The sequence below is a fragment of the Mustela nigripes genome, chromosome 4 (genome assembly GCF_022355385.1).
Source record: "Mustela nigripes isolate SB6536 chromosome 4, MUSNIG.SB6536, whole genome shotgun sequence".
Lineage (NCBI taxonomy): Eukaryota > Metazoa > Chordata > Mammalia > Carnivora > Mustelidae > Mustela > Mustela nigripes.
This window is the reverse complement of record NC_081560.1, coordinates 39,502,658-39,530,010: the sequence shown is the minus strand read 5'-3', so window position 1 is coordinate 39,530,010 and position 27,353 is coordinate 39,502,658.

Genomic DNA, 27,353 nt, shown 5'->3' with positions numbered 1-27,353 from the left:
AACTTTCCATAGAGCTACGTTTATTTTTGCCAGTTAGAACACTGGTGGCTAAAAGTGTGTTTTTACATCTATCTGGTTGGTGAACTTTTTCTGTAAATTGCTAAATAATAAATATTTTAGGCTTTGTGGGCCAGATGGCCTGTCAAAACTACTCAACTCTGCAAAAGCAGCCATAGACAATACATAAACGAATGTACGTGGCTGTGTTCCAATGAAATTTTATTTACAAAAACTGGCGAGGCAAGATCAGTTTCGCCCACGGTCTGTAGTTAGATGACCTGAGGTTTAGAATAACAATAACTTCATATGTATTTCTTAAATATCTCTGTGTGTATTTATATTGTATGATTTTTGCCGGGCTTTATGATATATGTGTGCCCCATCTACACACAGAGAATAAAGTTCTTAAGGGTAGGAATTCTGCCTCATTTGTTTTTATATAGTCAGGAATATTGGCAGAGCAAATTTTATCTATCAAATATGATGGTTCTCACAACCAAATGGAAATAGCACAGTGATTGAGAACATTTACAAAAGCATATTCAGCCAGTCCTGGTTTCAAGAACTGCTTATAAAAAACTAGTTTATTTTCAAATAAGTTCATAGAATACTGCATGATGTAAACTTCATTTGATAGTTATATGTATTAACATTGTGAAAGCCACGATAAATGCTTGATATAAAGAAATCAATTGTTTCCCAAATTTACTTGAAAGAACTGTGTTTAAATTCACTGTTAGCATCTTGAATAACACATTTCTTCTTTCTCTTGATTTTCATGTCTCCATTCACTATTATTTATAAATGTGAGTACTAGGCTGTGTGCTACCCCCTGGCATACCATCTTAAAACTTACTAAAGTTTATTTATAAGGTAAACACTGTTTTGTTTTGTTTTGATAGTCTTTTTTTTAATTAATTAATTTATTTTCAGAAAAACAATATTAATTATTTTTTCACCACACCCAGTGCTCCATGCAATCCGTGCCCTCTATAATACCCACCACCTGGTACCCCAACCTCCCACCTCCCTCACCACTTCAAACCCCTCAGATTGTTTTTCAGAGTCCATAGTCTCTCATGATTCACCTCCCCTTCCAATTTACCCCAACTCCCTTCTCCTCTCTAACACCCCTTGTCCTCCATGATATTTGTTATGCTCCACAAATAAGTGAAGCCATATGATAATTGACTCTCTCTGCTTGACTTATTTCACTCAGCATAATCGCTTCCAGTCCCGTCCATGTTGCTACAAAAGTTGGGTATTCATCCTTTCTGATGGAGGCATAATACTCCATAGTGTATATGGAACATCTTCCTTATCCATTTGTCCATTGAAGGCCATCTTGGTTCTTTCCATAGTTTGGCGACCGTGGCCATTGCTGCTATAAACATTGGGGTACAGATGGCCCTTCTTTTCACTACATCTGTGTCTTTGGGGTAAATACCCAGGAGTGCAATGGCAGGGTCATAGGGAAGTTCTATTTTTAATTTCTTGAGGAATCTCCACACTGTTCTCCAAAGAGGCTGCACCAACTTGCATTCCCACCAACAGTGTAAGAGGATTCCCCTTTCTCCACATCCTCTCCAACACATGTTGTTTCCTATTTTGTTAATTTTGGCCATTCTAACTGGTGTAAGGTGATATCTCAATGTGGTTTATATTGAATCTCCCTGAGGGCTAGTGATGATGAACACTTTTAAAAATAAATGAAATGTCTTTCTAAAATACAATTTGTTTGTTAGAGCAGTTTTTGGTTAACAACAAAAAGTGAAACAGCAAGTACAGGTCCCGTCCACCCCCACCCCCGCCCCCCCGCCCGGGGTAACATAGGCTCCACTACTAGCAACATCCCACATTAGGGTGATACATTTGTTACAAATGATGAACCCACACTAACACATCATTATCAGATAAAGTCCATAGTTTGCATTAGGGTTCACTTAGTATTTACAGTCTATGGGTTTTGACAAAGGTATGATGACAGTTATCCTTCATTATAATATCCTACAGAGTAGTTTATCTGCACTCAAAATCCTCTGTGCTTTTTTTTTTTTTTTTTTTACTGTCTCCATAGTTTTGCTCTTTTCAGAATGTCATATAGTTGGAATTACATAGTATGTAGTCTTTTCAGATTGGCTCTTTTCACTAAGTAAAATGCATTTAAGTTCCTCCATGTTTTTTCATGGCTTGATAGATCAGTTCTTTTTAGCACTGAATAATATTCCATATTGTTTGCATATACCACAGTTTATTTATTTACCTATGGAAGGACATCTTGGTTGCTTCCAAGTTTTGGCAGTTTTAAGTAAAGTTCCTATAAACATCCATGTGCAAATTTTTATGTGGGCATAAGTTTTCAGTTCTTTAGGTAGATACCAAGGAGTGCAATTATTTGATCATATAGTAGGGGTATGTTTAGTTTTATAAGAAACTAACATACTGCTTCCAAAGTGACTGTACCATTGGCATTCCTACCATCAGTAAAGGAGAGTTCCTTTTGCTCCACAGCCTCATTAGCATTTGGTGTTGTCAGGTAATGTCTTTTTGTCTTATTTCTTGAAAAAAGCTAAAAAGTCAGAAAATCCATTTCCTTTTTTTCATTTGTATTGTGTTGAAATAACACATTCATAGGTGATTGCAAAAGACTTGTTCTAGGTACTGGAATAGCATCTTTGAATAGAGTAGCATTTCATGACCCTATTTCTTCCTTCTATTGGAGATATTCACAGTCTAAGATGCTGGCATTTGGGGCTGATACCCTTCTCATTATATGTCTTCTTTGTCTAGTAAGCAGCAAGGGTTTTGTGATATAAATATATTTGAGAGAGACACTCAAACATACTTTGCCAACTGCACAAATAATCCAGCCAATACAGAAGTAAAAAGATGAACAAAAATTCTGGTGATTAAAAAAAAATTAGTAAATGGGATAATATTCTTACAGTGTTCAAGTAAGAAGAAAAGTAAATTATTTCTTAATTATTTACATTGGCTGTATGTGAATTTAGTTTTGGGGGCTAAAGATAAACATGATTTAACTAAGTCAGGATTCTATGATTAGAGTACTGGTGTTTTGACTTCTTACCAAATTCTCTATTCAGTACATCTCATCTGCATATTGTAAGAGTATTCCTTAATGTCATTCTTGGTGTTATGATCATAGGTATCAGGGAAAATAATGACCAGTTACATAGAACCCACTCTTAATATTACATTAAAAATTAAGCAACATGTGAAATGAATGTAACAACCCTCGAAGATTGCTGGGATTAAAGTCTGTCAGAAATCTTTCTGTCTTTTGCCACACGTGATGGCAAGTAGGCATTAGAAGTATTTTGCAACTTGCTGCATGAGTCCAGGGAAAGTTAGAAAAATTCTGAGTATGTTTTTCTGAATTGTGTCCAGAAGATTGGTCAATTTGTAATGGTTTTTGTTTACTTCCTAACTATTTCATCTTACTGAATAATGTTGGAGGAATAGAGTAGAGCAGCATTAAGACCCAGCATTAAGGAGTTCTTATCACCTCTTAATAAGTACATCACTGTGAGTGCATGGGATAACTTTCAGGTTCCCATCCTCAGTTTCCCCAGATGTTTCTGTGCTTCTTTGGGTGTCAGACAGAGACTACTTTTAGTAATGATATCTACATTCAGACTGGAGGAAGGGTGTGGCTGGTGAATGTGGGAGAATGTTTAGAATGTGCAACTCTTGATCTAAAATTTGAAAAGTAGAACACATTTTCATGCACTGACTTTTTTTTGTGATCTAACTACTTAGGTGTTATGGTTACTTCTGATTTTTAGACCAGGACCTTTAAAGTATAAGTAGTGTTTCCTAGAAATTGCTCCAACGAAAAAAGATGGTTGAAAGAAATAGGGTCTAGAACTTAAAGAGGCATATGGAAGATAATGAAAGATAGGGTATTAAACTAATCTGTGTATAGAAGCTTTTACAGATGGGGCATGTTAGGAAATGATGGCAGACACGGAATATAAATGATGGAGGGTATTGGGAGTCATAAAAAGTTTGAGTTTGATGAGAGAGAAACATGATTGTAAAAATAAAGTAACAGAAAGAACATCTTAGGCAAATGTCATGAAAAAAACATAGCTTTTTGTTTTGATTATTATTTCAAACCACAAATCAATTTTCAAAATTTATTTTGGCTGACATATAACTATTTAATTTTTAGTATTTCTTTTCAACTTAATGGTCACTTTTCTCATTTGAATATGACTTGCGTTTCTCCTTATGTGATGTAGAAATATAGTAATGTAATGAATACTCAAAAATAAGAATGACAAGATAGAAAATACCTTTAAAATTAGACATTGAAAATTTTAAGTTAAGAATAACATGTTTCACAGTTCAAAGTGGAAAGAAAACCATTCTAGAGGAAAATGAAAGATTCCACTTTGAAAAAGCAAGTGCATTTTTGCATCTCTTTTTGTGTACCAAGAAGTTGCTAAATGTCTCAGAAATAAATGAGTGAACGCTAATGTCACACATTTAAGGTGTGGTGACACAAGAATTAGGAGGTATCAGCAGTACTAGTGCTGACAGTGGCGAGCTATGTGAAATGAAGAGTAAGAAATTATTTATTACTGGCCTAGTTAGGAGTTGTTCCAGGGAGTTATCCAAAGTGAGGTTGTGTGTATAGTAATGAAAATGTAAAGGTTTGGTAGCACACTTATGAAAGTAGCCCAATTTCTTATTTCCTACAACTTCACAAAGGTTCTTCTGACAATTTATTGATAATTATTGACTAAATGTGGAATCCACTGATAGGGTGGCAAGGTAAAAAGAACAATTTCTTTATAATGTTCTTTTGCCCAGATGAATCTTATAGTAGAAATAAGAGGGTCAGATTAAAATTCAGCATTACTGCTGCTGACTTAAGGCCACTTAGTGATTCTGAGATTCCAACACTGTTAGATTTCCTGTCTGATGTCTTTCTGCCTTCTGAAGAGCATGTACAAAAATTTAAAAAAATCTCTTCTTCCCAAATGAAGTTACTGGGGAATTGAACCAGTACTCTTTTTGCATAAACAGTTATACACAAGACACTGGCTTTCTTGTGGTTTCTCCTGTAACAGTGTCAGAATCTCATTTAGATCCTGGACTTTTTTGTTAATATGAAAAAAGCCAGGGTGCTTGAGTGGCTCAGTTGGTAGGGCGACTACCTTCAGCTCAGGTCATGATTCCAGAGTCCTGGAATCGAGTTCCACATGGGGCTCCCAGCTCTGTGGGGAGTCTGCCTCTACCTCTGACCTTCTCCCCTCTCATGCTTTCTCTCGCTCACTCTCTCAAATAAATAAGCAAAATCTTAAAAAAAAAAAAAAAAAAAAAAAAAAAAAGGAAAAAGCCATTATTCTCTCTGGGCAAATGCACAGATAGGCAGATATAAAAAAAATCAATCCTATATTTTCCAGAGGTATAATTGACTTGCCAGACTCATCCATGGAACCCAATTTGATATATAGTCTTCTGCAAGATGCGTCAGAGCGAGACCTACATGGGGCACTGTAGTGAATACTACTGGTGCTTAGTCCATATCCTCTCTCTCTAATTCTCTGTGCCCTTTCATATCCAGTACTGGTGCTCTCCCTTGCTTGTTCTTGGAGAGCTGTCCTCAGGTACTCGAGCCACTTCACCCACTCTTGCAGAGAGCTGGAAGTACCCAGGAGTAATTTTTGACAGTGACTAGGGTACAGGATAATGATCATCTGTTTACCACCTCAGGTTCTGAGGTGTGACTTATACTCAGACATACCTTGAAGGAACAAGCTAAAGCCACCTTCACCGGGACTTTACAGGAACTCATACCTCCATGGCTTCTTCCCTTTTCCTGTTTTGCTTTTCTTATTCCCTTAACCAGTTTTCTCAGGGAGCTTTTCTTCTTTAATAAATCACTTGGCATACAAAGCATTCTCTCTGGATCTGCTTTTCACTCCAGACTAACCATAACTATAGAGTTTAATCATTCGAACCAGGAAGCATATCTGATTATGAATGGAATGCTCTTGTTAGTGATGCTGGACAGGAGTATGTAAACATCAGAGGTCTAGGACAGATTAGGACATGTTCATGCTAGAGCTCCAATGGCTCTTTCAAAGACAACTCTTCAGAAATCATTTCATTCAAAGCTCTTTTAAGATATGGCATATCACTGATTTATACACATTCAACCCTGCTTAACATTTTGCTCTTTCTGTTATGTCACCAGTTTAAGTCATTATTAGCTCATGGTTAGCAGTTTTTTCAAAACTGCCCCTCCTCAGCCCCTACTGCATGACTCCTCTCTTCTCCCTTCACCCTACCTCGGTCTCCCACACTGAGTTATAACGTCAAGTCTGCCTTTCCTCTTGGACACAATTTGCTTCAGTATCATCTGGGATTTAGCAACAACCCCAAATTGCTCCTCACATATTCTTCCAGAGAACTCAAAAGCACAGATGTAAATTCAGTTCTAGCAATAGCCAGTAGCACCCCATATTTCCCAAAGGAATGTAGGCAAATTAACCTTTGTAAGTGGTGATTATTTCCATGTGATTTTATGTCTGTTTTGCCTTAGTTTCAGTAAACTTTTATTTGTAGGCTAAATTTAAGGAGCATATAATAATGAGATTCAACCCAGATTCTGATGTTTGTGATTTTTAAAAATTATTTACAGAATTTATTTAGAGCTTTTAAAATCCCAAGTAGATAGTATACATTGTGTTTGATTTTTGTTAAATTCTGGAAGTGTAATTTTTGAGTTTTCTATATGATTGGTGAAACCAAAGACCTTTCATTGAAAATAATTCTGTATTACAATTATATTTTTTTAGATGAAAATATTTTTGTCTCAAATTTTTCTTTTCTTGCAAATTTTTAATGATGTTCTTGACACAGTTCACATTATAAATGATGTGAACAATTAATGTTATCTTAGCTATACGTCTGAATGGACCCAATTCAGTTTTAGAATCATCTATTTGATTTCAATATGACAAAATGTACTTGAATTTGTTGTAAGTATGACACTATTTAACCCAGGCAGTGTAAATCACTTCTCAAAGGTTTAGAAATTTATCCTAAATTTTTCTAAATTTATTTAGAAATAAAGGTATTGAAATTTAGATCTCACTTACTTTAAGGTAAAAATTACTTCCACAGCAGATAGAATTTAGCTCTCATCAAATCAGCATCATGGGATAGTTTTAAAATAGACATACTACAGTTTTAAAGCTTTAAAGTTGTAATTCATTTGCTTTAAGTAATATTGTTTTTAATTTTATGATAATGATGCTGCTGTGTTTTCAAACAAGTGGTGAGAAAAAGGGTCATAGTGCAGATTTGAATCTCATAATCAGGTGCAGCAACTTGCCGTGTCCTTTTTTCGGCTGGAAATAACTATCATTGTGATTTTATACATTACAGAAAAATGTTTAACTTAATTTTATTTAGTGGATTGGGTATCTTTCCAAAACAAGGATATAAACAAACTCAGAGAGTTGAGAATATAAACTAAAATGAATAGAGTATGCAAAACGATTAACTCTTTTTGTCTAAGAGTCAGGCATGGAATATTGGCATTTTCTGGAACGTCAGTGTAATTTTATCGTTTGGTATAATAAAGCAATTAATTGAAATATTAAAATATCCATTGATTATGAAAGTGGATATTTGGTACTAGAAAATTTTAAGCACATCTGTTGTTTTTAAAATAATTCTCTTGAGACTTCACAGTAATTACACAGGGTTAACTCTGTCCAATCTTGTTCCTAATGTGCTTTCTAAAAGGAAAGTAAATATTTTATTTTGTTTGCATATATAAGAACAAAAGCCTCTTAGAAAATAGGAAATTTAATTCTTTAAGAAATTACTAGTGTGTTAAATTAGCAAAGAACTATTTTTTCCAACCATTATTATTGTTGTTATCCCAAGTGTGGGTCACAGTTTTCTCTGTTGTTGATATACAAAAACAAGTATAGTATTATTTTCCATGATTAGATGTGGTCAGTATTTTCTGACATTGTTCTATACAAATTGAAAGAGTTGTTTCTTTAAGACTGATTTCATGTCACAGGATCAGCAGTAGAGAAAAAAGACAAGCAGAAATGAAAATATTATCATACATTTTTCCTGTTTTCCCAAATCATTAGTCAATAAATAAGAAGAACAGGATCATGTGTTTATAGCCAATCAACATTGTTTTAATATTTAAGGGAGATATGTAAAGAGTATTGACAGAAGTATTGAAGGGATGCATGTAAATTATATAGTTTGCTGGCTTTTAAAAGTTTGAAAGTTTAGCTTTGTTTTTTAGATATAGAGTTGGTCCTCATTTTAAACCAGCCTTGCCAATCATTTTGTTAAAATTTGAACTTAATCATATCACAAAGCCTCAATGAGCAAACTCTCTCCTGCCCCTTTCCCCTTCTTTTCTGTTGTGGGTCAGCCATAAATAATGACAGCTTTTTAAGAGCTTTTTAAGAGCTTTAAGCATAAAATAATAGATGAAGAGAAGTCAAGCTTGTCTGTCATTATATCCATACTTTCAGCACTTGCTTATTTGTTTCCATCCCATATTCATTTGCCCCTCCTGCACTTCTGTTGTATTTCCTAGCTGTGGGAAGGAGTTCATCTGCTAACTTTAGGAGTTATGTAAGTTTTATTTCTATAGCTTCCTATTTTCAGAAACTAAGTTTATTATATCATTTTATGGAAATTGAGATCTCAACTACATCATCGATGGTAAATTTGCCAGTCTGATTTGTATAGCACCACTTTAAAGTTGGTGTTATACACAGAGTCAAGCGTTCTTTATAATATCAGATCTGAAACCTACAACAGAGAAAAAAAATCGCAATTTCTTATTTGCGTTTGACTGTTCAATTCTTTTTCCATTGCGTTGACTCTTATCATTTTGATTAAGTAGGATAGAATTAACATTGAAACTCTATGCATGTATTGCAGGCTTACTGAACAATACCAACAATAAATGCAGATGCCCTTTTGTGGACACAGCACCCAGTGATGAGTTCAGTCATTTTCTTTAAATGTAATTAAAAAATGGGAAATAAAGCTCTATTAATGGTGCTAAAGCATTGAAGTTTTTGTGTAATTGTTTTTTGTAGTGAAGGCTTTTTCTCTTATAAAATGTTATTAACTGAACTTATTAATGAATACAGTTAAACACACCTCTATTTTAGTGGTTAACATGATAAATTTGAAATAATTTATAGTAGAGGGAGTAGCCAACTTTTGGGGAATAGTGTTATTTGTCAGAAATTATAAATTGCCTTAATGAAATAGAAGGGCTCAGTTAGACATTGCTTTAAACAACACAGGTACATAACAGTAGAAGGAGCACTAGCTAAAACTTAAATCTAATAGCAGTTTTGCATTTTGCTTTTCTTTTGCTTTGTTTAGAGGACAAGATAGAGTGCTTTGAGGCATATTTTCACTTCAAAAGCATTTGTCTCACATTTTAGAGGTAAATAAGCTCTCAGAGTTCATTTTATATGGCAAATTTTAAGTCATTCTTTAAAATTGATTGGTATGTTTACTTTCTCTGTGTAATCTTTCTCACCACCAGGACCAAGATAAGTGCTCCCATTTCTTCAGTTTCTTGGCATATCATATAAGCTTCGTTGTTATTCTGTCATGTACCTATCTTTATGTATCTTATTTATATCACCAATTTTAAGTACAAAAACTGTTATAAAGTAGTTGCTTAATGAATGTCTGATGGATACATACATGAATTAATGAAGAAATCTTGAAATGAATTGCTAAAAATATAGTGGTGGCTTTGATATAAGTTGTATGCTTGTGAAATTCAGCTTCTAATATCTTCCTGGGTTATCTTTTAAGATGTGATATGCTTTGGATGTAATCACCAAAATATACTTTATACAGATTATTCTGTTTAATTACAGAATATATTGTAATCACTTGGACCAAAATACCTAAATCCCATCCTGGATTTAATAGGAAATTTGTCTATGTAGTTCCTCATGAATGAACCTATGAAAATAATTATTTTTAATTGCATGTTTTAATAAAATTTTTAATTATACTCATTAGAATCACAGCTATGATGAATTATAATTTATGCTTTTAAGGAGTATAATATAAATTTAGCCTAAATTATTTTTTATTTTCTATAATATACTGTTTTAAGTTTATCTGGTGTTCATTAACTATTAAGTAAAAATTGGTACAAAATCTACTTAGCAACATCTACTTAGTAAGCCTAATGTTGGTTTTAAACTAGGTATTGACTTCAGAAATTGGAGTGAGCTAAAAAAAATGTAGGAGAAAGAAACAGCACAAAGTCAAGTCTCTCATATATTTCTTTATATCAAGAAGGACTTTTCTCAACAATGCTAATAACTCTATCCTTAATAATAACTTTTCTTTAATCTGTATTCTTCTAGATTGAAAAGACCAATTCCACTCCATTTATGATTATCTGGTTTTTATTTTTATTTTTTATTATGTTATGTTATTTACCATACTGTACATCATTAGTTTTTGATGTAGTGTTCCATGATTCATTGTTTGCATATAATACCCAGTGCTCCATGCAGTATGTGCCTTCCTTAATACCCATCACCAGGCTAATCATCCCCTCATCCCCCTCCCCTCTAAAACCCTTTCTGGAGTCCATAGTCTCTCACGGTTCATCTCCCCCTCCAATTCTCCCCCCTTAATTTTTCCCTTCCTTCTCTTAATGTCCTCCATGCTATTCCTTATGTTCCACAAATAAGTGAAACATATGATAATTGACTTTCTCTGCTTGGCTTATTTCACTCAGCATAATGTCCTCGAGTCCCATCCATTTTGATGAAAAAATTGGGTGTTCATCCTGTCTGATGGCTGAGTAATAATCCATTGTGTATATGGACCACATCTTTATCCATTCTTCTGTTGAAGGGCATCTCAGCTCTTTCCACAGTTTTGCTGTTTTGAACATTGCTGCTATGAACATTGAGGTGCATGTGGTCCTTCTTTTCACTACATTGTATCTTTGGGGTAAATACCCAGTAGTGTAATTGCTGTGTCATAGTGTAGCTCTATTTGTAAGTTTTTGTGGAACCTCCACACTGTTTTCCAAAGTGGCTGCACCAACTTGCATTCCCTCTAATAGTGTAAGAGGGTTCCCCTTTCTCCACAACCTCTCCAACATTTGTTTTTTCTTACCTTGTCGATTTTGGCCATTCTGACTTATGTAAGATGGTATCTCAATATGGTTTTGATTTGGAGTTCCTTGATGGCTAATGGTGATATGAACCCTTTTTAATGTGTCTGTCAACCATTTGTATGTCTTCTTTGAAAAAGTGTCTGTTCATGTCTTCTGCCCATTTTTTGACTTGATTATTTGTGAGGTTTTTTTGTTGTTTTGTTGTTGTTGTTGTTTTGTTTTGTTTTTGGGTGCCGTGTTTGAGAAATTCTTTATATATCTTGGATATCAGCCCTATGTCTATAGTGTCATTTGCAAATATGTTCTCCCATTCCATAGGTTGCCTCTTAGTTTTGTTGACTGTTTCCTTTACTGGGCAGAAGCTTTTTATCTTGGTGAAATCCCAAAAGTTCATTTTTGCTTTTGTGTCCCTTGCTTTTGGAGATGTGTCTGCAGTTTTTAAGGAGTGAACTGATAATCTTTGGGGGATGGTCCAGGAGGTTAGTAGATTAACTCAAAAGTTATTTATAGTCTTTGAACCAACAAGTGTTAATTGGGTGCTTACTATATGCCATACATTGTATTAATAAATGGGGACATGCCAGTGAGGGAATTTTGAGACCATCTTCCATAAAAGATTCTTCATTTTAGTGTAGAATGTAGACATGTAAATGTACAATTGAACTAGAATGTAGAAAGAAATGCTAAGGATATGATTACAAGGCTGTAGTAGAAAAAAGTAAAATGTTTCTATCTGGGAAGGGGAAAGACTTTTTCTAAGTACATGACATCTTAGCTGGCTGTATATAAGTAAGGATAAGAAAGTAGGAACTATAGAAGAGGGAAGAATATAGGAAATACTGTGGAGGCACAAAGAAGCTTGGTATGTTTGGAGATGAAATGTAGTTCAGCTTGTCTGAATAGAAAATGTGAAGATGGGAAAGACTTAAGGATGAGCCTAAAAGGATGGCATAGTGACATATTGTGAAAAAGTCCTGTTTTAAAGATGTTCGGATTTATTCTGTGATCAGTGAGCACTCACTGGAAGAGTTTAATTAGCTAATCCAGATTGGGGAAGACTGAGAGATGCACTAAGACGTGTGGTGACAGGGATGAAGGATTTGAGTCATTTGGGGGGTATTAGGGCTTTTAGGTCAAATTGGATGTTGAGGGCAAGGGGAGAAATCTGGATTTCTGCCTAGCTGATGGTGAAAACAGAGAACAGAATAAGAGGTAGAAGACGGCACAGAAGATGATACAATGATTCAGGTTTTGAAAATGATGTGCTAAGGTGCCAAGAAGTCAGCTTGCTAGACTCAGGAGGCAGTCATGTGAAAGATAATACATTAGAGAGAGATTATTTTCAAGTTTGGAAAAGTGGTCCAGAAATGCTTCAAAAAGAAAATGAAATTTTAAATTGCTCTTGAAAATAGTATAGGTTCTAATTGTTTGAAGTACTACAAAAAAATATTGTGGATCTGTGAATTTTATGAACTGTGAATTTTATGAAGAAAGAGGGAAGAACTAGAAATTATAAAGGCATATTTGGGTAATGGTAAGTATTAAGAAAAACAACAGAATTGTTTAAGGATCAGTGGGAAGAAAGCCTTGAAAGGTAGATTGACCTACATGGAGCCGGGTTTTGAATTTCTTTCCAAGCATTTTAGAGGCTTTTAAAAAATGTACTGTATAAATTTTGAAAGTTAGTGACATGATCAGAACTCCACTTTCGGCCACTAATGGCAGTAATACGAGCCTAGGCAGGAAAGGAGGAGGAAGAAATCAAAGTTAGGAAGCTTGAGGAAATGATGGCTTCAAATAAAATTATGATAGTGCAATTATAAATGAAGAGTCATGGAGAGCATTGAAAAGATAGAGTCAGTGTGGCTTAGAAAATGATTTAGATATGATAAATAATGAATAAGTAAGGGGCTGAAAATAATTTTGAAGGCCTTAGATGTGAAAGCCATTGATGGACATGGGAAGACACTGATAGGGAAATAAAGATTAGGATTCATCTCTTGTATTCATATTTTTTGGAAGTATACTTTGCGCTTGTCAATGTACTAGGTTTGGTATATAGAGATTAAAAAAAAAAAGATGAAAAGAAAATAAATGAAGAAAAGAAGAGATGCTGCCCTTAAAGTATTTATATTCTAGCGAGGGCAATAGAAATGTAAAGAATATCTTCTGGAGCTCATTTAGGGAGACGTTGGGTTTGTGATTCTAGTAGACATCTAGGCAGAATGTTTCAGCTTGGAATTGGAAAGAGGAGTTATGCCCAGGAAAGAGGATGAGGATGCATTTAAGTTCTTACTTTACTTGACCATCCTGACACTTTTGGCATTGCTAATAAAACCGTTTTTCAGACCTTACATAAAATCTTTCCTTATCATTTTTTTATTCCTGTCTAAAGTCCTGTCACAACCCAATAAATCTTCCATTCTCTGTTATTTTTAGTCTCCGTAATCTCACAGATACCCATGGGTTTACTATTACTTATAAGTTCATGAGTCCTAATTTCTGTCTCTAGCCCAGGACTATCTTTTGAGTTTTATGTGCATAAAACAACTGTTGCCAGATATCATTACTTGTACATCTTAGGTGTGTTTCAAATTCAACATACCTCAACATTGAGAGGTAGGAACCAGTCTTTCTGCTTTGAACCAGTCTGTCTTACAGTATTCTGGTATAGGCAGCTGGTACTAATCATCAATCCAGTTGTCCAAGTTAGGAATCTAGGATTCATCCTTCATCATTTTATTTCATTACTCATTTCCAATAGTTGTCAAGTCCTGCAGAGTGAAACTCCACAGCAGTTCTTGACCAGTCCTCGCCATTTTTCTCATTGTCATTGTCCTTGTTCATTACCGGCATTATGCCGTGGCCTTCCACAGAGTCATGTTACTTCCAGTTTGACTTCCTTCCCGATCCATGAGCCATACCTGGTTGTTATGAACTACGGCGCTTGGCACTGTTCCAGGTACTTTACGTGCATTCAGCCCTCTCAAATCTAAGGGGTAAGTGTGTTCCTCTCTTTTTTGTGTAGCATATAGAAATTGGGGTGAAAAGGTTTTTCAGTTTCACACAACCAGAAAATAGGGGAATTGATTGAAAGCCAGATACTCTGAATGGTGGTACCATGCCCGTACTCACTGCAGATTATATGCCCTGATCTTATACTGCTTTTATATTATAAGCTGCTTTGACCCTTGAACTATTAAAACAACAAATTTAAAGCCAGTGGTTTATACCTATTCATTTCAATATTTTTTTCACTATAATCTTTTTGATAAAATTTTTATACTTTATTTAAATATATGTACAGGTGAATTTCATGTCAGTCTTTTAAAACTTCAAAACTCACCATTTCTTTACTTTTCTCTCCTTTGACTAAGCCTAGATAAACATTCATTTGTGTGCCACACTCTATCCAAAGATATGCCTTGTAATTTTTGTAAACATGATGTTAATAAGAAATTATTATTTTTTTAACCAGGGGAATAACATTATCACACAGTAGGTGTGGCATCATTTTGAAAAATGTTCTGCTAAACAGAGTTGATGAGAAGTGAATTGGGATATAGTTTAAGTCTGGTTTTGTTTCTTGTATAGTGATATTTCAGAGTCACCTATTAGATTAATGCACCAGATTCAGTAATATCCTCATACCTAATGAGTCTGCTTAGATACTCTTCACCACATGATAGTATATTAAAAGCCTCATCTGCTGTAGGTTTTTTATTTAACCTGGATACCAACCTGACTTCTTGTACCTTTCTAAAAGGAAGACCCTAATGAGAATGTCTTCATAGTCTATTGAGACTGGTTGGATGTAATTTTAATCCCTATATAAATCTTCATAGATGGCATACAGAAAAACCTTAAAATAATGCTAAGATATATTAAATATCTGTTTGGCTATCATGTTGTCAAAATTATCTTAAGATATCTCAATGTAAAATATCTTAATTTCAACTTACCTTTCTGATCTATTGCTGCTAAAAAGACACTGTTGGTATATGAATAAAAGTAATTAATGGGTTGATGAAACTTCTGTCTTTTTTTTATTTGCAATTTTAAAAAAATTATTTTTTTCAGTGTTCCAAAATTCATTGTTTATGCACCACACACAGTGCTGCATGCAATACGTGCCCTCCATAATACCCACCGCCAGGCTTACCCAACCCCCACCCTCTTCCCTTCCAAAATCCTGTTTGTTTCTCAGAGTCCACAGTCTCTCATGGTTTGTCTCCCCCTCCAATTTCCCCCAACTCACTTCTCCTCTCCACCTCCAATTTTCCTCCGTATTATTACTTATGCTCCACAAGTTAAGTGACTATTATGCACTTGTTCTCTCAACAGATAATTTACTGAGCATCAATTACATTCTAGGAACTATGTTATGTACTTAATATTTGCCATTTAATATAATAGACAAAGATCCCTGCCATCATAGATGTCACATTTATACCATTCTTAGAATAAAATTTCCATAGCTAGAGGTGGCCTGGGAATCAGAGCAGAAAGAACATAAAAAAAATATTTAGGTTACAGAAGGGGAAAGAAGTGTGCCAAGAATGGGTAATGAATATCAGTGTTGTGTAATTAACAATTTTTATTAGTGAGGACTGTGACCTTTGCATCAACATCACAGTGTTTTGCCATAAATTACATTTATAAAAGTTGAATCCAGTCTGAAATTATGAAAGCTGAGTCTTGAGGAAATGGCCCACATTCAGAGAATTCATCTAAAATTTGCAAAGCTTCCCCAAAGGACTGACCATTTGTTACACTGACACATATGTTCTTAAAAATCACATTTCTACCTATCCTGAGAGCAATTGATGTCTCTGTAGCAGTTGTAAGTTTAACTGATTTTCTGAATTGTTCTGTATTGAAATGTTTTTGGTTCCTTCTTGGATATCACCTAGTTGTTTTGAATTAGGAGTGAGAGGTACAACATTCCTCAGGCAGACTCCTGAGCAGTATCTGGAATATCTGAAAGATGTAGACTTGATCTCTGATTCTCCAGTCTTTCAATTATTTGAGATCCTCCCTTGGGTGGCTTGATTCTCACTGCAAAGAGCAAAAACCATTTATTTAACATTCAACACGGCTTTCTAAGTAGCAGATTATTAGAATGCTGTCGTGTAGGTGATGCAAAGATTGATGACACACTGTCATCATAAGTTGTTTGCTATCATTTAAATGAGTGCACTTGTGATGAGCACTAGGTATTGTATGGAAGTATTGAATCACTAAATTGGTCCACCTGAAACTAATACTACAGTGTCTGTTAACTAACTGAAACTTAAATAAAAACTTTAAAAAATGAGCCATCATTTCATTATTTGTATAATGGAATAATTTGAGCTTGCTTTGCTGTCTGAGAAACTACAGTGAAGCATATTAGTAAATTCCACTACATGTTAAGGTTTTCTTTCCAGATGAAATGCAATTAGTACACTGTTTAATAATGTATTAGCCCACTGCTATTTATGGCAAAGCTTATTTGCTGCAGAAGCAATGCTTGTTTAAAAGAGTGGCTGTCTAATATTAGAAAGCAGGAAACATACAAGGCAATAAACACTTCAAAAATTTTTGTTAGGGGATTATCAGAATTCAGTGTTAGCTAATACCTCATAACAATATGATTTTATTGGAAAGGATTCTGAATTTTCTGAGAAAAGTAGGATATTCCGGTTAAAGTGATATTTCCTAGGCAGCATGAGTCTTTATGTGGTTTATTAAATTACCATGTTCTTTACTTTTCTTGGATATACAGTCAAAACTCTTTTCTGGAAAAAAAAAGGCAGTTCTACCTAGGGAAGAACTGAATATGTAGATGGAGTTTTATTTTCCAATTTCAGTATTTTTCTTCTTACTAAGGAAAATACAATGAAATAATTCACATCTATTGAAAAATATTCTTTGACGATTTAAAAGGCTTTGTAACATGAAACCTTCAGGGCAAGTAAGATAGTTAATAGCTGTTCTAACCTCATTTGAAATTAATACCAATGTATCAATCTGAAATACTACTTTTTTTTGGTTATGGAACTTATGCAATTCACAATTGGTTGGTCCCCTATGTGCAAGATATTATGCCAAGAAACTTGGGGGATACAAAGTCAAAGGAGACTAAACAAAAGAGATTACTCTCAGTGCAATCTTAACATGTAGGAGGTGCTAAAATTTGACTATGATGCGAGGTAGGATGCAGTAAGTGCTTCATTAGAAGTATAAGTGGAAGACAGAGACCAAAGGAAAGAGCGTAAGACCTCCAGTATATGTTTTTCTCAGGGCCTTAAAAGAAAAAACAAGATTTTAATGAGTGAATAATTAGGAAAATATATTATATATTGTAGACTGAAGGAATAGCATAAGAAAAGGAATGGACTGCTTAAGAAAAGAATAGTCTGAAGAAGTTGGGGGATAATGAATAACACATGGTTGTATCTGTGGTGGGAGAGATGATGGAAGTCAGAATGTGGAGATTCTTGAATGCCCATATCCTAGAAAACAGAGCCTGGGACAAAGGTTAAATGCTAACACTTTATTGGGTACTTCAGTCTCAGAAGGTTATGGCAAGTGAGGCAGACAGGATGGAAATCAAATATAAGATGTTACACTACTGAGTTATCACCTGTTTTACAAGAAATCACAGCTGGTTGTTTGGTCAAGCAGAGTATCTCCAGAGAGGCCATATGGAACTGCTGGAGTTTGAAACAGTCTGTCACTGGGTGGAAGGTGAGCAGTTTAACCTCCTGGCTGCCTCTCATCCCATCTCTTGTAGATCAAAATTCAAAATCATGGGTGATAAGAATGTCCTAAAACTAGACAATGGTATTGACTGTGCAATTTTGTGAGTATACTAAAAAGCACTGAATTGTACACATTAAACGGGTAACTTATATGGCACATGAATTATAGATCAGTGAAGTTATTATTTAAAGAAAAGTCAATCCATGAGAAGCTAGAGCCTTTTTGGGTACAGTCAGTTTGGATTTAGGAGCTAAAGTCTCTGTGGATTCCGCCATGAATAGTGAGAACCCAAGTAATCATAATCCCATTTCCTACCATTAAGGACAACTGAGACAACTGTGAGCAGATGAAGTAAATGTGACTGTTAAAATAGCCAGGATTCATAGCCTAAGAAATGACTGGATCTTCCACAGGGGCCACTCAAGACAGGAAACACGAAACTGGGCAAAATCCCGAAGAATAGGTAAGACTAAATACTTGTGAAGAAGCAGGGGCGCCAGGGTGGTTTAGTTCGTTGAGCGTCCAACTCTTGATTTCAGCTCAAAGTTGTGGGATTGAGCCTTGCCTCTGGCTCTGCACTCAGTGGGGAGTCCACTTGGGATTTTTCTCTTTCCTTCTATACCTCCCCCTTGCTCTCTCAAATACATGAATTTTTTTTTTTTAAGATTTTATTTATTTATTTGACAGAGAGAAAGATCATGAGTAGGCAGAGAGGGAGGGGGAAGCAGGCTCCCTGCTGAGCAGAGAGCCGGATGCGGGGCTCCATCCCAGGACCCTGGGATCCTTACCTGAGCCGAAGGCAGAGGCCTTAACCCACTGAGCCACCCAGTTGCCCCTCAAATACATAAATCTTAAAAAAAAAAAAAATACTTGGGAAGAAGCATAAATGGATCCTAAAGAATGCTTTAAAAGGATTATCAAATCAGCCTGCAATTTCTTTTGTGATAACTGATCTAGGGACCTGAGATTAAAAGCAGCAACAGAATCTTTGCTTCTCCATTGTTTGATAGGTGGAGTTCATTTGCCGTCTTGTTGAATCTGGACTGGGTCAATAATATCCTTGACTACCATAATGCAAAAGAAGCAACTTTCTGGGATTTCTAAGCCTATGTCAGAAAAAGTATTTGCAGCTTTCATCTTTGTCTCTTAGAACACTTGCTTATAATAACACAGCTGCATATGGTGAAGAAGCCCAGGAAGCTCCATGGGGAGGAGCTGAAGCACATGGCCCAAAGGCTCTGTTTAGTTCCCAGCTGATGGCTAACTCTTCCTCCCAAATATCAGCCAGCAGTAACTTGCAAGCACTGCAAGTAAGCCATCCTGACCATAGCTCCTTCAGCCCCGGTAGAGCTTTTTTAAAAGAGTTTATGCTGGACGGGGCGCCTGGGTGGCTCAGTGGGTTGAGCCTCTGCCTTTGGCTAGGGTCATGATCTCAGGATCCTGGGATGGAGCCCTGCTCAGCAGGGAGCCTGCTTCCCTTCCTCTCTGCCTGCCTCTCTTGTGATCTCTTTCTCTCTGTCAAATAAATAAAATCTTTGAAAAAAAAAAAAAAAGTGTTTATGCTGGGAGGAGCAGAGATGAGCTGCCCACACAAGCCTTTCCCAAATTCCTGACCCACAAAATGATGAGACAATAATGTGTTGTTGTTGCTTTCAAAATATTTTATTTATTTCAGAGAGAGAGGAAGAGGGAGAGAGTGCATGTGCACAAGTGGCAATGATGGCTTACTTGCAGTGCTTGCAAGTTACTGCTGGCTGTTATTTGGGAGGAAGAGTTAGCCATCAGCTGGGAACTAAACAGAGCCTTTGGGCCATGTGCTTCAGCTCCTCCCCATGGAGCTTCCTGGGCTTCTTCACCATATGCAGCTGTGTTATTATAAGCAAGTGTTCTAAGAGACAAAGATGAAAGCTGAATGTAGAGCTCAGTCCCAGTACCCTGAGATCATGACCTGAGCTAAAGGCTGAGCCACCTACAACCACCCCCCCCCCACACACATTGTTGTTTTTGTTTTCTTTTTTCTTTTTTTTTTAAATTTATTTATCTGACAGACAGAGATCACAAGTAGGAAGAGAGGCAGGCAGAGAGAGGAAGGGAAGCAGGCTCCTGCCCAGCAGAGGGACTGATGCAGGGCTTGATCCTAAGACCCTGGGATCATGACCCAGGCCAAAGGCAGAGGCTTTAACTCACTGAGCCACCCAGGTACCCCACATTGTTGTTTTTAAGTCATAAAGTTTTGGAAGTCATTTGTTGCAAGAGAATATTATAGTTGATATTTATGATTGCTTTCTTTAATCACATATTCTAGATTTCCCTCACCACATTTTGCTGGTCTGAGTTTCTTGATGTTATAACTCATACTTTCTTCCTCAAAGTACCCAAGCTTTTAGTTTCTTTGTCTTTTAGAAGCCACGTTTGCTTTAATTGTCCATTCACCATTATCACTTGGCATGGACGCACTGGAGACATCCAGTAAATCACCTGGGTTCTACAAATATTACTCTTTCCCCCACATAGTTTAGTAGCAAACCTAGAGCCTCATGATTACTTCACCATTATAGCAACTTTTCTGTATGCCCACCAATACAGTAGTGTGAAAAGTATGGTGGTTACCTGTCTCCTGCATCTTTTAGTCTAATGGAGACTGCTGTGTTCCCCGACAATGTCTTTACCCCTAGCAACTAGAGCATTTAGGTTGTGAGGATTTAAGATTTTATGAATACAAAGGAAACACTCATCAAGTAGATCACTGGCAGTGATAGTGAGAGGAGCCACTTCTGATTTGCACTTTTTACCTCCTGGCCCTATAGATTGTAGTTATTGAGAGATAGTTATTCATACTGGCCATCAGTTCAGTCTATATACCACACCCCAGCATTCAGTACTCAAATCCTGAAAGTATTATGCCTGAACTGGGACACCCTAAGTGAACTTTCAGTAGGCCATTTAAATGTGTTTGTAGGCTGCCTGTGTCTGGTAAGGGGTACAATGTCAGATGGCGAATCCTGTGTCATTTGTTGCATCTCTTTGGCCATAAAAATGTGTCTCCTAGTCCAGGGAAGTATTATGTGGGATACTGTGTAACTTAATAAGTTTATAAGTTCTTGTATACTGTTGGTATGAAAGTCACTGCAAGCATGGAAAGCAAAGAGATATTTGCAGTATGAAATAATTCTGAAAGAACAAATACATGCCTGCTGCTAGGTGGAAATTTTTGCAAAAACTTAAACATTGTAACAGTTCCCTGAATTTCAGAAGGCTTATACCACATCTGTCATGCATGTATCTTACCAGAGCATCTAGAATACTTATCAAGCTGTGCATGGTGTCATTAGCATAATGTCATAATAATATAAACTTGGTGTGATTTTTCACTGGAATGTCAAGATGACCAAAGTTCTTGAGGACTATATTCTGACAAAGATTGTAAGACTTACTATAGACCTGAACAAGACAGGGGTTTTTCTTCTCTCTACTCTCTACATCTCAATCTCTTTACATCTTCTCTCTTCTCTCTACAGCTCAATCATAAGATGATTGAGGGGAAAAAAAAATGTCTTTCAAAATGTAACCACACACAGACATACACAAAAGTAACCATATACAATCTTTGTTAATAAGCTTTGGTAAAGATACAGCATATGGCATATGGCATGCATCTTCATGTTTTTTTTCTTTTTATTTTTGTTATTTGACAGAGATCACAAGTAGGCAGAGAGGCAGGCAGAGAGAGAGAGAGGAGGAAGCAGGCTTCCCGCTGATCAGAGAGCCCGATGTGGGGCTTGATCCCAGGACCCTGGGATCATGACCTGAGCCAAAGGCAGAGGCTTTAACCCTCTGAGCCACCCCGGCACCCCTGGCATGCCTCTTCTATTTGGAGTATGACCTGATCAGTTTTACTCCAGCTGGCCTTGATCACCCATGATTCATCTGGTTTTTCAGAGCCAACACAGATAAACTCAATGGAGATAGTATGGAATTTACCACTCCTGTGATACTCCTCTTTGATGGTGGCATTGATCTTCCCTATTCCTCTGGGAATATGGCTTCCAATGTACTATATTGTCCTGTGGTGGGATGTTGCAGTTTCAATCATCTATCTAGCATTTCCTATAAAATGACCCTTATACAGATCACGGAACCCATGTGAGCCTTTCTGTTAGCTTCTGAATATATCATTCCAATTATGAAGGTAGGGCCTGAATAAATAACCACAGAGTAGATCTCTTAATTAGTGGTTCACTGTGAGTTTCCAGTATGAATTGATACCTATGATGACATATTTTTAGGGGGAGCATCAATTCCTTAAAATCCTTCAATGTTTTTTCTACTTGTCATGGAAAATTTTATCAGTGCCATTTGTAATCTCTTTCTCTCTTTTTTTTTCCATCTCCCTCAAAATCAATAAAACCCCCTCCTTCTAGCTATATACCACACTTCTCTGGGTTGCCAGACTGTCAAGATCCACTTTCACACACATTGTCCTTGCTTAAACCGGTTCATCTGTTAGTCTCTACAATTCCTTTGGCAAGTGTGATTTCTTCCCTGAGCGGAGGTTACACCTCTCAGGTTATGCTGAGAACTGATTATGGTTATCATCCTTGTGGCAATGAGGTGGTGGGTATTGAAGAGAATAGTTATCATCTGAGACAGTGGCTTAATTTGAAGCCATTGCACAGTTTCAGGCAGTATTAGCAATATAACTACCACAACATGAAGAAAGCAGTGGCTCTTTTTTGCCAGGAGGGTTAACGGAGAGTCAGAAGTTCAGTCATTCAGTTTTTCTAACCCCCAGGTCATAGGGCCCATTCTTTCATTATCAGGACATCTATTTGACAGTGGAAGACCTCAGCCATTGAACATTATTTTCCTTTGCAGTTCTGCACCCTTATAATCAGATAAATTTTTAGCAGTGTTCCCTCTGGGTATAAGAGAACAGTCTTCTCTAAAGCTACCATTGAAACTCTGGTTCCACAGCATGACTGTGTTGACAAATAGCTTCTTAGAACCCATCTTTTTTTTTTTTTGGCAAGACTTCCCATGCTGTTCAATGAAGCCACCAAACACCAAATTCCTTACAATTATCATTACAGCATACTGACCAGAATAGTATCTCTTGATCTTCTGATTCCTTGTGTTCTACCTATACATTATGCTAATTAATCACTGGAAAGAGCTTTAGTAATTGTGGTTTCACTGTGTTTCAGGGACTGATACTACCTCATTTATCATCAGCAGTAGGGTTCCTGTTGCTTTCTGACAATGCTATTGTCAAACTACAAGTCTGATGGCCTGCTGGGTCCCTTCTGACCTCAATTGCCTTAGCCTAGATTTCCTAGAAGACAGCATCTAAAATAAATCTTCCATCCAGGGGGTCAAAAGTGAGGAGAAAGGAAGCAACCCAGTAATAGAGGAAAATCAAATAAATATGATGTATTATAGAGTTGACCACAGCTTCAAAAGAGTACATAGCTGGTGGCTAGGTAATAAATGATATACCTGCAGAGGTCGTATGTAATCACTGCATTTTAGAATAATCCATTTGAGGAAGGAAGTCTTAGAATACTCCATCAAGGGAAGGAAGAGAAGGCAATTTATCTGCCAGCCCTTTCTTTCACTGGTTAATGTTTGACCCTTTGGGCCCTAGTGTTTCCCTCTTTAGTAGTGTATTACATACATTCTCTGGGATAACAGGAAAGTATGGAACTTATAGAATTAACTGAGTCACACCTGGGCCTTAGAGCTGCTGTCTCCCACTGAAGTGTGTATGATGTATGTGAAATTCTAACCTTGCTCTTAGAGAAGTCTAAGACAACTAAAGTTTATAAGAAATGAGGTAATAGCAGTAGAATTTGGGGCTTGAAGGTTATACGTTTTGAAAAAATAATCACTAGAACATATGCATAATTCATGCGGAAAGGCAATTGTATAAAAATATATAAGGAATTGTTTATTGAGGTCCAGTAGAGCACAATTCTTGCCTATGCTCAACCATTCCATTATTTCAGGATTATATTGGCTGTAGATAAGACATGAACTGGATATATCCTCTGATATTAAGAAGAATTTGTCCACCAGTGTTTGATTAATATTGTGGACAGTTTTTTATTTTTTCATTATGGGTTATTTCCTGAAGGATTTCAGGAATGTCCTTTGAAGTTACCTTATGCCAGTATTCAGCCAACCTAACTTTGCTATTACTTATCTTGTATTCCAGTCATTCTCAGTATTCTATTTCAGAACTGGTAGCCAAATTTTGTGTGTCTATAAATGAAATTTTTAACCTTCTCCATAGATTTTTCATTTGCTTTACAGGAGATCTTTGCACAGGACCCTAGTCAGCGTAACTGGCTTAACCATAATGACCTGAATAAGCATTTCCTCTATATGCATTTTTAATGTCTTTTATGGTGGGTCTGTACTTTTATAACCATAATTTCATCAGGTAACATCAAACATCAAGCAGTTCATATATTTGTTGTCCATTTTATACAGGAGTACCTGAGAAGGATAAGAATCATCTTTGTTTTCATAGTTCATTTCAAAGTTATGAATTATGAAAACCTATCAGCTGTGATTATATTTAGCCTTTTATATTAATCAAATTAACCTACAAAGTGTTGTAAGTTTAGTCACTTGAGTTGATTTCTTCCAGTACGAAGCTGGCTTCTGTGAGGGAGTCTGCAGTAGTTATTCAAACCAGCCATATATTTTCCCTTTTCATTTGTGAGATAAGGCATATCGAGTAAGGATTTTTAAAGAGAATTTCTAAATATGTTCTGAAAATGGATAATTTTTGAACTATAGAAACATAATCACTAGATTTTCCAATTAAATACGAAAGTTAAGCTTGCTAAATTGAGAGATTAGATATATGTTTCATATGAGAAAGAGAAGTATGAATATTTTATATTTATGTTTTATTTAATTAGCGTATTTAAGCTGAAAATTTTTGGATGATTTCAGTTAGCAGTAGAGATTGTGTGTATGTGATGACCTCCAGTCTGAAGGTGCGTCTATCATGAAAACTGAATAGATTTTTTTTTTAAGGATCTGTTTTTTTAGGAGCAGTTTTTGGTTCACAGGAAAATTGAGAGGTAAGTGCATAGATTTTTCATATATCCCCTGCACATGCACAGCCTTCCCCATTACCATTGTTACAGAATGGTACATTTGTTATAATTGATGAACCTACATTGACACATATTTATCACCCAGAGTTCGTAGTTTACATTAGGGTTTATTCTTGGTGCTGTACATTTTGTGGGTTTGTCATGAAATAAATAATAACATGTATCCATTATTATGGTATCATATAGTATATTTTCCCTGTTCTAAACATCCTCTCTTCTTTCCTCCCCACTAACCCCTGGCAACCACTGATCTTTTTACTGTCTCCATAGTTTTGCCTTTTTCAGAATGTAATATAGCTGGAATTATACAGTATATAGTCTTTTTTGGATTGGCTTCTTTTACTTTGTAATATTCATCTAAGTTTGCTCTGTGGTTTTTTTTTTTTTTTTTCATGGCATGGTATCTCATTTCTTTCTAGCACTGCATTACTATTCCACAGTTTATCCATTCACCTCCTGACGGACATCTTGGTTACTTCCAAGTTTTGACGGTTGTGAATAAAGCTGCTATAAACATCCATGTACAGGTTTCCATGTAGATAAAAGTTTTAAAACTGAGTAGTTTTTCTAATTTACCAGAGGTTTCACAGTCTTTGTGAGGAAGAAGATATGCCTTTATTAGAGCCTACTTAGTTAGGCTATAAGCAGTGGCCTTTGACTTGTGTTGCGTTGTTGAGTTAATGCCCTAGAGCATGGCCTAAACTTTCTCTTGCAGACAAAATTATAATGATTTGGTAGGACCATAGAAGTAGTGTTGAAGAGATATTTTGAGCTCACTTAAGACTTCTTCAGTTTCTGTGACTCATGGAGTGGTTCTGAGATGTTTTATTTAATCATATTATAAAAGAGCATTCCAGGGGTGCCTGGGTGGCTAAGTCAGTTAAGCATCTGCCTTCAGCTTGGGTCATGATCCCAGGGTCCTGGAATCAAACCCCAAACTGGGCTCTGTGCTCAGTGGGGAGCCTGCTTCTCTGTCTCCCTTTGCCTGCTGCCCCCCTTGCTTGTGCTCTTTCTCCCCACCCCCACCATCAAATAAATAAAGAAATAAATCTTAAAAGAAAAAAGAGTTTCTATTTCAGAAAATTTTGGTATCTGATATGTACAATTATCTGTTTAATATGAGAAATTTCTGTAATTGTCTTTTAGTTATTCATCTTGAGAAGTATAGGATAATCTGTATCGTAATCTTCCCTTGAATAATGCCCTTCATTTAGTTGTTAGATCATAGCCTAGAATGAGCAGTTGTTTTGTAGAGTTAGAATTTTTCATTAGAAGCTTGGTGTCCCTTGTTATTTATCTTGATGAATAGATGTATGGAGTCAGTTTTTGAGTTTCCAGATTAAGGAGACATTTACTTAATGGAAGATATCTACTTATTAGACTAGAATTAGTCCACAAAGGATCTGTATATTCCTAAGATCTTCTAGCAAAACGTGGGAGAAGTAAGGTGGATTTTCAGCAAATCGCTAAGTATAAAACTCTTGAGATGGATATTAATTTTCCCAGGAGAAAGCAAATAAAGATTGACTATTTTTAAATCCTTTTTGGCTCTAATCTAAGCTGAACATAGATATATTAATGTAAAAAATTTGGCCTCAGAGGGCACTAGAATATGGGTTAGGAATGAATGGGAAATAAGGAATTTGTGTTTTGTAAATTACTAACTGAATTTGGAAGAATTGTAGATGCTTGGCCACTGGGCCTTTTATTAGCTAAAATTGGTACATGTAGGGGTAGATAAAAAGATAGTCGATCATCCATTAATCAGGGTGTGACTGGCTCAAACTATTCTTCGACTTCTGCTTGAGAGGGTATTGAAAGCTTTAGGTAAAAGTTTGAAGAAAAGAGTCACTTATGGTTTGTCTCCCTCCCAAACCATAAGTGACTCTTAATCTCACAAAACAAACTGAGGGTTGCTGGGGGGAGGGGGTTTGGGGGAAGGGGGTGGTATTATGGACATTGGGGAGGGTATGTGTTTTGGTGAGTGCTGTGAAGTGTGTAGACCTGGTGATTCACAGACCTGTACCCCTGGGGATAAAAATATATGTTTATAAAAAATAAAAAATTATATTAAAAAAAAAGTTTGAAGAAAAAAATCTCACATAACAGTGTACAGGGATTCCCTTTTCTTACACATCCTCACCAATACTTGTGATCTTCTGTCTTTTTGATAATAAATACTCTAACAGGCATGAGGTGATATCTCATTGTGGTTTTTATTTAAGAAATACTCTAAGGAAAGAATAACTTATTTAGGTGATCAGGGGAAAAAGTGGAAA